At 26.8% G+C, this 9,706-nt stretch overlaps 1 non-coding gene across 1 annotated transcript; it reads left to right on the top strand.

Annotated features, from left to right (window-relative positions):
- The first annotated feature begins 8,969 nt into the window (after positions 1 to 8,969).
- Trnat-ugu (transfer RNA threonine (anticodon UGU)) lies at positions 8,970 to 9,041 on the top strand. The gene has a single exon. It is a non-coding gene; the product is annotated as a tRNA-Thr (tRNA).
- Positions 9,042 to 9,706: the final 665 nt, after the last annotated feature.

The following is a 9,706-nucleotide window of genomic DNA, read 5'->3' as shown; positions in this document are numbered from 1 at the left end:
ACAGTATTTGTGTGTGTATGGCCTTCATTTTTAAAAGGGTTGTCGATTGCCACACACTGAATAAGGATAAAAATACTATCCCATTTGGCGATAAATTGAACAGTTTATACTGCAACTGCTGGCGATAAACTATCTGCTTTTCATATTATTTTTTATATGACAAAAAAAAATAATATAAACTCAATCGAAATATACCCGAAAAGTATGACAGAAAAAGGAAGAAAAAAAAAATAGAAAAACAATTCACCAATCCTTGGATCTTTGATTAGGTATGACAATTTTTTGTCATTCTTTATTTAATGTGCGGTGCTTTATACAAACAGTCCTTTTTTTTATTTCATTTAAATTGATTTATATAAAATCTACATTTCGATGCAGAATTTTTGTACAATACACTTGCCAAACCACAAAAAAAAAAAAAAAAATATGAAATAAAACTCATCAAAGTGCAAGCGTATAGAGGTTTAAAGGATAATTGAATGCATTTAAGTTTTATTGTTCAAAAGGATATTTTAAATTAATATTTGAATTTTTTTTTACTCTAATTTTTCGGCAAAAGGAAGAGGTCACTGAGTGTGTTTTTTGTGTGCATTTTTATTTTTTTTTTTTTTTTTAATTAGTGAATTGGATTTGAAAATATTTGAGTGAACTGGATTCAAAATTATTCATTAGGTTGCACATATTTTATTTGAAATATAATTGAAAAAATAAATTTAAAAAAAAAAATAATATAATACACAGATAGAGAGAGCAAACATGACACCAAGGACATTAGATGGAATTTCATTCATGTTATGATGTATTAATAATTCATCAAAACAAAAATTATAAAAAAAAAAAAATAAAAAGGATTTTTAGTGAATTAGTTCCTGCTAATTGAACACTATTCACATGTTCACAGCAAAAAGGTTTGAGGTTTTATTTTGAAATCAGCTTTTGTGTAAGAATAAAATATCAATTTTATGTATTATTATTATTTTTTTTTTTATAAATGTGATGATGATGATAATTAATTTTATATCGCTTACGTTATATTGATTCTTTTTTTAGTTTGAAAAAAAGGATTTAACATGTTTTTGGTTACAGAATTTATTTATTTTGTTCATGTTTTTTTTGTTTTTTCGGTTTTTGATTATTGAAAATAAAAAAAAAACACAAATTAAACATATTTTGGTTTCAAATTGTGAAACATGTTTTTTTAGTTTTTTTTTATTAGAAAATTTTTGTGAAAAAATTAATATGTAAAAATAAATTAATTTATTTTCAATTAAAAATTTTAATTCCCTAATATTAAATTTTGTAATATCGTTATAACATGAAATGAGAGTTTAAACTGCTTAAATGATTTAACAATAATTTTATATTTATTCTATAATGCGCTTGGTGAATTCTTGAATCGATTTTGTTGGAATGTGTTTAAAAGGGACAGGGAAATAATGAAATATGAAAATTTTGAAAATTTTAACGTTGCACTAATAGAATTCTTCTATCTAAGCACTTGGAAGGAAATATAAACACGAAATAAGAAAAGAATATAGAAACAAGGAAACCATTTTTTAATAAAGTGGAAAAATTTAATTCAGGACTCACAAAGCTTTTTATATTTGAAAAATAATTCCAAAAGATCCTTTAGTTACTAAAACAGATCTTCTGAATGTTATGTATTATTCACACATTTCAAATGGACTTCAAACATTTATTAATTTAAAAGCAGTAACATAGCGTCACACTTCACTCTTTAGCTCTAAATACCCCATTAGAATTGCCTTATTTACAAACCCGATCCCAAATTATAATAGTACCTACCAACAACCTGTCATCTCAGGCTATATGCCAATATTTGTTCCGAGTTCAAATCTAACCTCCATCACCAAGACTCTGTGCACTCTAAACTGTGAAGTCATTTCTATAAACCAAAATTTGTTTCGAGACTTTGGTCAAAAAATATGGTCTTCGGAATGTAAAAAAAAAATGTTTAGTTGGAAAAACGAGTATATCAAGAACCAGATTTCCAAGGAACTTTTGATTTTCAGTTATGAATAGATCTTACAGAGACCTTTCTTTTGATGTATAACTTGATGAATTAGAAGGAATTAAAATGCATTTTTTTTTTTTGGCAAGTGGTACCCCTTGAATTTTTTTTCCGAAAATTTGAAAAAAGTGGTTGTCTGTAAAGTCGGTTTACGGACGATAATTTTACGTGATAACGTCTTAAGAAAACAGGTTGTGTTCTTTTGTTAAAAAAATGATCTTTTCTCAGTAGGTATATCAAATTTTTATATGAAAAGTTTACATATAATTAGTTTTATAGTTATTATACATTAAAAAGTATAATACTTCATCTAAAGAATAGACCAAACTCAAATTTTAACAATGCGTAAAAACTATAAAAATAATTTATTAAAAACAATGATTTTTCATGTCTGTTAGACGTCTACAAAAAGAGCTAGAATTTTTTGAATCCAATCAGTTTTTATTTAAAAAGAAAAAATATCAATACTTTTTGTCTTCTCACGCCATTTAATTAATTTTTTTCTTTAACAACATATATTAAATTTTATATCTTAAGAAAGCTTATTATTTCACCTTTTATATTACGCTTCAATCATATTTTTATGAAGCCTACAAAAAATTTTAGAATTTTTTAAAGCCAACCATGTCGAAATTTCAAACTGAGAATACGGTACTTCCTACACTGGTGGCTGGTCATTGGCAACATATCTCCACTCCAGAGGTGTTTTGAAATATTTCTGAAGTTTTTTAATTTAACATTATGTAGCTTGCAGTAAATGTACCGTTATGTGTGATATATCAAATGAAAGGTATTATTATCAGCATGCTCAATAAATTTAAATTTTTTTATCTGCCCTAGATCAAAAGAAAAAACGTTTTGGAAAAATAGAACTTTGTTTTGCCGTTATCTCAAAATTGTGAATACGAAATTGATTCAAATTGTTCAAAGATGTAGTCCAGTCTATTATCTATCTACAATATAAATTTCATTTATTTATCTGTTGAAGAAAAAAAGATACAAATAAAAAACGGTAAGAATATTTGGGATAAAAAAACTTGTTTTTCTCACTTTCTTTCAATTTTGTTTACCCCTATTTACCTTATTAAATGACAGAATTTTTAAAAAATTCTTTATTAGTATTCAACTTTTGGTTAATATCTTTCAAATAAGCTATAGAACATTTTTATATCTTTAATAGTTTATTTTTAATTTTTAATTCAAATTTTAGCCGCACTGCTAAAAATTTCTAGTGAAACGGGTGAAAATGGTGTCAGTTTTTAGTGGTGGCTGCCATGGTTCATCTATTATATATATTAAAGTTTGGTTTTGTGTACGTTCGCTAACCGGCTACACGGGCTGACTTATTTTCTTAATTTTTTTTTTTTTTTAATCAAAGAGGCATAAGAGGAGAAGGTTTAAGGCAAAAAAAATTTAGATTTGAATTATATGGGTAACAAGACATTGAAAAAAGAGTCTATTTTCTAAACGGTAAGTCGTAAAGAGTTGACTTTTTTTTTAAATGATAGACAAATTTATTCAATAGTTAAAAAAGGTATTGAAAAAATTCAAAAAAATTTCAAAACCAAGTTGTGAAGGTTTTTTTGCAGTCATAGACCTTCGACAAAAGACTAATTAGAGGTACGCAAAATTTTGCACAGAAATTTGAGTTACACCATGAGAAAGATATTAAAAAAAAAATTATGGGTCTAAAACGGATTTTTTTCATATTCCCTGTATTTGAAATAAAATTTTTCAAAAACAACGCAATTTTTAAGGACATTTTTGAGTAATCTTTTATTTTTTTGGAATTTTTTAAAGTCTGCAAAAAATCTTATAGGAAATATAGGTTTTAATCATGCGCATGCATGTACATACTTTTGAGTTTTTAAAATGATTTTTGACCGAATAACGGGAAAAACAATTTTTTGTTGTCCCAAGTTTTTTCTCCGTTTTTAACAGTTTTTTATTTTTATCTTTTTTTCTTCAATAGATAAATGAATGAAATTTACAGTGTAGATAGAAAATGGACTATATTTGTATAAAGTTTCAATTAATTTTGTAATGACAAATTTGAAATAACGGTAAAATAAAACTCTATTTTTCAACATATTACATCTTTTGATCTGGAGCTTATAAAAATTTGATTTATCTTTATTGAGCATCCTGATAATATTACCTTTCATTTCATATATCACACATAACGCTACATTCACAACAAGCTTCACAATGGTAAATTGAAAAACTTCAGAAATACCTCAAAATACCCGTGGGGCTGTTGCCCATCGACGTGGTTGGCTTTAAAAAATTCTTACTTCTTTTTTAGTCATCTCAGAAATAAGATTGAACCGTCATGAGAAAGGTGAAATAATAAGCTTTCACACGATATAAAATTTTGTATATGTTGTCATTGAAAAAATTTGATTCAATAGGGGTCTAAAACGGATTTTTTTCATAGGCGCTGTATTTTGAAATAAAAATTTTTGAAAAACAACCTAATTTTTAGGGACATTTTTGAGTAGTCTTTTATTTTTTTCGAATTTTTAAAAGTCTGCAAAAAATCTCAAACTTATAGGAAATATAGGGTTTAATCATGCGCATGCAAGAGTATTTTGCATAGACCACTTTTGCTAAAAGTTCAAAAGTTAACATTTTTAAACTCATTTTATGAACTTTTCAAGTTTTGATCCTCTTTTTCATTTGAAAATTAACTAATTACAGAGTCGAAAATTAGAAATAAATACAAGAAATGGCGGAACGAAGTCCGCCGCGCCGGGTCAGCTAGTAGATTTATAAAACGTTATCACGTCAAAAAACATACATTTTTTGTCACCAACAACAATAACACCCGAACTGTCCACTGTAATATTAGTAATTTGACTGAACTTGGGCTGCATTTAAAAGGTATCTTGCAAAAAAGTTAGCCACTAATTAAGTTTCTAAAAGTTTTCAATAAATTGAAGAGAACCGCTACAAATATAGTTTTTGTCTTTCATTTCACTTTTTTTTTAACGAAAACACGTTTATATTGAGCTTTGTTTTCAAATGATAATTATTGATTTTTTTTTTTGTGTCTGGGGTGGACCTATATAAATTGTTATCTAAATGTCCTTGAAACAAAAGAAAAATAATAGATTTAATTAATTTGATTAAAAATTCAAAAATTTAAAAAAGAAATAACAATAACAAGCGGTGATGATGATAATGATAATTTCCATGCGATCCGTGACAGACTGAAACTTTTTTTATTGTCCTGAATAAAATTAACAATTGAGTCTGAGTTTTTTTTTTTTCTTATCGATACAAAAACAAGACCCAATCTTAATAATAATTTTATTATTCAAAAGCACTAAGATACAGAGGCGAAAGCGGCGGCGAGACAATTTTACGAAATTAAATGAAAACCCATAAAAAGCAAATTGGATAAAATAAATTGAAGAATTTTTTAAAATTTATGATTTTTGTTATTAAAAAAAAAAATATTTAATGAAAGTTATAAATGGTGAACTGTTTTCTACAATTAATAGGATTCTGAATTTCAATAGTGTCAATGAATCCTTTGGACTAATAGATACAATCCACTATTTCATGTTATTTCGATTTGTTTACCAAATTCAAGAACCCAATCACTTGATTCAACTGAGTAGAAAAAAAAAATTCCAATAAAATAGAGTAGGTACTTTTAGACTCCTTATTACACAATATCGAAGAATAAAATCAGTGTTCTTGAAATGTGAAAGTAATACACTTTGCAATCTCCTTAATGACACATAACAACATCAGCACACTCTCATGATATAAATATCCTCTCTACGAATTTTTTAATGGCTATTTGAATGATCCTCCATTTCTCGTATACTTCCGGTATGTTGTGTGTAGGGTTATTTAGAGAGACCATAGCATCAAGGACTCTTTCCATTATATTCTCTCTCTCTCTTAGTCTTCAGAATCTCTTGGAGGTTCTTTTATTGGCCATATATCTTGCTTACACAATCTCTAATAGACTAATGTCATGTGGGTTGTTGTTATTGGTATAATGTATCCTCTATACAAACATTATAGGAATGTGAATTTCTTTGAACGAATAGAATTATCGCCAAAAACCCTGATACACAGAGATGTAAGGTAGAGAAAAAAAGAGGTCTTGACATTGGGTTTGTAGAATTCGAGAGTAATTTTAATCGAACAACATGAGTTATAATAATGTTGTTGTTGTTGGTATTGGTATAATGTTCATTTGTTTTATTTTTATTTTTGTTTATTTTTTTTTTTTTATTTTGTTAAGAAATAAATATATCAATTTGATTGCTAGTATAATGTGGAGTGTGTGGCATTAATTTATGTTATTCCAAATAAGATTCACAAGGAGAGTCGAGCGAGGTGTTGCAGGATATTGGAAGCAATAAAAGTTAATGATGGGTAGCTCCTTGAATGAGGCTCATTTATTTTTCGTTGGAAGTTTATAAGGTTGATTGTGTTAAAAACAATTATTGTATATAAAATGGTTGAGAGGGGTTGGCAGTTAAATGAAAAAAAAAAAATACATAGGTACATTATTTGCTTTCGAATTTTTCTTCAAATAATGAATTTTTTTTGTTAAAGTTCTTCCAAGGTTAAAAAAAAACTTTGTTTTTTTGTCGATAGGTATAATAGAAAATTATTTTAACTTAGTTGTAGAACAAAATCCAATACAAAAAATACAAATTATTTTTTAATCAATTTTTTGTTTCCTCCTGCTTTTTTTTTTTTTTTTCATTTTAATAGAAATCAGAAGTTTTATTAAAAAAAATATTTTTTGGTTTTTTTTTTTAAATTTTGACTTTTTTTTTAATTTTCGAAAAAGAATCATTGCTTTTATACTTACTCCAAAAAAAGCTTCACGTTTTACCTAATCAAAACCAACATTACGATGATGGAGAAGTCCGAAAAAGTGGGTTTCGCAATTCCGTTCGTGCGTCTGTGCGTTCATCTGTACACATTTCCACAGCCTATTCATAGAATTCTGAAAGTCGTTTTTTTTTAATATCTCGCTTACATACAAATTTTTCATGTTATACCAAATAACTCGAAAACGGTTTTAACGATTTCGATTAAACTTTGTAGACGTAATATTCAAAACAATTGCAATAAAACTGCATTTTTATTTTTTTCCAAAAAAGTCAAATGAAACAAAATTTTTGTTTTCATTTAAAATTTTGCCCTAAATATCGGCTCTTCCAGAATATCAAAAATTTATATAGAGCAAGCTCATAAAATCTTTAAGTAAACTAACATAAAAGTGCTTTGAACTGCAAGAACAAGTACGTGCAACCCAGTCGTGCATTTAATTTTTTTGTAATTCTGATTTTATGTGTTGATTAATAAATTCCTTAAAAATGGCAGAGTCACCAATTTTTTTGAATTATTAATAATAAAATTAGTTTAAAAAAAAAACGGCTTAAAATTATGGAAAATTAGTTAAAAAAAAAACGGCTCTGACTAAAAGTCCATCTTAATATAAATATAGGTAAGAATTTAATTAACATTCTTGTTCTGGAGCTCAATTTGACTAAAGATGTTGTTTTTTAATCTTTTCAAAAACGAATTTTATGTTGTTTTTTTATTATTATTATTTTTTTTTTTCAAATAAATGTGGCAAAATTTCTATACAAAAATTTTAAACATTTAGGCAACTTGAACTCTAAGGGCCAGTTCGTGCGTCCCAGTCATGCATTTTAATGTTAAAAATGTTAAAGTTAATATTTTTTGCTCTCACACCAATTCCCTATCATATTTGGGAATGTAAATAAATCGACTTGAAAATTTAGAAATGAGAAAGAAGAGCGGAAGAGGTAAACGCAAATTAGTAGCTATTCATAAATCTAAGACTTCAAGGAACAATGAAATGCAAAGAAAGTCTAATAGAAAGCATTATCGAATTTAAACAATCTTGATCTAAGTATTTACCCAAGTTTTTTTAAGTTTGTTTTACATTCAGACTATAAGTTAATATATAAAAAAATTCACATTTAGTTAATAATATTTAAAAATGTCAATGGCACTAGACTGATTCAAAAAAAATTATTTTTTTTTTGTTCATAATTATATCGAAAATATTATTGGAAATGACGAGAAAAAATACTGTAAAAGTTACAGCCCTTAATAATAATATTAAGTACCGCCGCATCGCAAATTTCTATTTCCCATATGATGAACGCTCTACAAAAAAGCTCTAAGTAATTTTTTTGATAAACCGCCCGTTCCGAAGTTATTTGACTTTAAAATATAAAATGTAATTTTTTCTTCATTTTTTTTTCCAACAAAATTTTCAAACCTTTCGAATTTTTTGTATTCTATGTTGTTTTTTGGTTTCAAAAATTCTTTTATTTAACTGTCAAACTCCAAATACTATTAAATTAGAATTTTTCAATTTGAATTATTCATTTTTCCAACTAAAAATTATTTTTATTAATTTTCGCGTCGGTTTTTTAAAAATTTTATAAATGCATTTTTGGAAATAGAAATTTGCGATGTGGCAGTACTTAATATTAATATTAAGGGCTGTAACTTTTACAGTATTTTTTTTCGTCATTTCCAATAAAATGTTCGATATAACTATGAACAAAAAAAATAATTTTTTTTTTGAATCAGTCTAATAGGTACATATTAGTGAATTCGTAGGATTTTATTCCCCGGAAGTTGAATGGATTCGCGGTGTATTCAAAGAATGAGCCTTATTATCTGAACTATCTTATTTTTTAACCAACTATACTATAAAGTTTTCATTTTTTTTGTAGAATCTTAAAAATCATTTTAAAAATGAAAAAAAAAGTGAGACGTTAGGAGGGCTCATGCACATACTTGCTCTTACAGTTCAAGGCATTTTTATACATTATTAACTTGTATAGGTATTACAAGAACTGTAAGTACTTTAAAACGAAGGTCGTCTGCTGTTATGTGATGAAGAATTCATATAAGAGCCTCTTTAGCTCAGTGGCAGAGCACTGGTCTTGTAAGCCAGGGGTCGTGAGTTCAATCCTCACAGGAGGCAAGTTGTCTATTTTTCCGATCCGATTTTTTTTATAAAAGTATATCTTAATTTTAATCTGTCTATATATTTATAATATCCACTTCTAATTTTGAAACAATTTCACATTGATATAACAAATAGTTTCGGAGAAATTCGCGTATTTATAAAAACGCCAACCAGCTTCAAATGTTCACCCGATCTTTTTATACTCTTTTTTGAGTTATGGTTGTTGTATCATTTTTATGAAATCTGTAGTGTGCAAGATTATTATATAATTTGTATAAATCTGCTTTACGAATAAATAAATAAATAAATAAACTAAAAAAGTTTCAATTTTGAATTAAGTGGATATTCGAGTTCTACATTCATACAAATGGTGGGACTCTTTCTGCAAAAACTCACCGCTAAAGAGCCAATTCATCTGTTTAACACGTACATAGGTAAATTTAGTTTAATGATTTTCTTACTTTACTTCTCTTGAAAAACCTTTGTATATTTAATATTGCAGTTTTATAAAAAGAAAAATTCGGTATTAACTCGAAATTTAAGCCAAATTTAACGAATTTGTGAATTCGTCTCTAAGTCAACTAGTTCCAAAGGTATTCAATGGTCGTAACCACCCTTAACTCTGTTTTCTAAAATAATGTTTGATCATAATGGCATAACTCAACTTGTGCCGTTTTGAA

The sequence above is a fragment of the Episyrphus balteatus genome, chromosome 1, assembly GCF_945859705.1.
Source record: "Episyrphus balteatus chromosome 1, idEpiBalt1.1, whole genome shotgun sequence".
Taxonomy (NCBI): Eukaryota; Metazoa; Arthropoda; class Insecta; order Diptera; family Syrphidae; genus Episyrphus; species Episyrphus balteatus.
This window is presented reverse-complemented; position numbering and strand designations above follow the sequence as displayed.